Genomic DNA, 1,130 nt, shown 5'->3' with positions numbered 1-1,130 from the left:
GCTATTGGATGTATCACAGGGCTCCCAATGGAGAAGCTAGAGAAAGTACCCAAGGAGCTAAAGGGATCTGCAACCCTATAGTTGGAACAACATGGCCTCAGCCTTTTACCCCTCTTTTAAAGACAACATCACTATTCAAAATTGTATTCAAACTTTCAAAGCATATATGCTGAGGGAAGATTCCTGAGGTTATTGTATGAGGCTCATATAACTTGTCAAAATCAGGGATAGCCAGAGAAAAGAAACTATAGGCTAATAACACTTCTTACCACGTGTGAAAGTCAGATGCACTGCTTAGTTAACTCAGCACTATATTAAAAAGATGTGTGCATTAAATACCGAGAGCATGAGCTTATTCTATTTGTGATCCTTTAGAAATGTGATAAAAGATAAAAAAAAAAAAACAAGGCATTTTAAAAACATGTAATTACACATATGAAAATATTTACCTGCATAAGAGATTGATCAAGGCCATAACCAATACCGTTTAACCCTCTCTTGGTTGAAAAGCTAAGCCATGGACATGCTGATAAAGATGGTGTGATAAAACACACTTCACACTGTGGGTGCTCAGAAAGCCATCTGTCCTTGTAGAGTTAAATAACTGTATTCCCCACATGCATCTACCTTAGGTAAATGCTTGCATAGATACAACTATAAGAGAATGTAACTATGTTTATGGCTATAATCCATATATTTATTAATTAAAAATAAGAGAATTTTAGGGGATGTAATTATATTTAGCAGGGAGAATGGCATACAGGCAAACACAGGTAAAATTTAACTCAGGCTTCGTGGTTCAAACCTGTAATGTCAGCCCCAGCACTTGAAGCAGGAAGGAAGATTTTAAGTTCAATGACAGTATGGGCTGCATACTGTCTAAATAAATAAATAAATAAATAAATCTTTTATTTAGAAATGATTAGGTAAATGCCAGCTCTACCCATGGTATAATACTGTTTGTAAAGTTAAGCAATAAGCTTGTATTACAGGTTTTTGTAGTGATTTTTTTTTTTTGGTGGGACCAAGCCTAGGTTCTGCTGAGATGGCTTTCCAGGCAGTGTGCACTCTCTGTCTGTCTCTTTCTGTCTGTCTCTCCTTCCCTCCCTCTCCCTCTCTCCCTCCCTCCC

Source organism: Mus caroli, chromosome 1, assembly GCF_900094665.2.
Source record: "Mus caroli chromosome 1, CAROLI_EIJ_v1.1, whole genome shotgun sequence".
NCBI classification, from domain to species: Eukaryota; Metazoa; Chordata; class Mammalia; order Rodentia; family Muridae; genus Mus; species Mus caroli.
Note: the sequence above shows the minus strand (reverse complement) of the source record.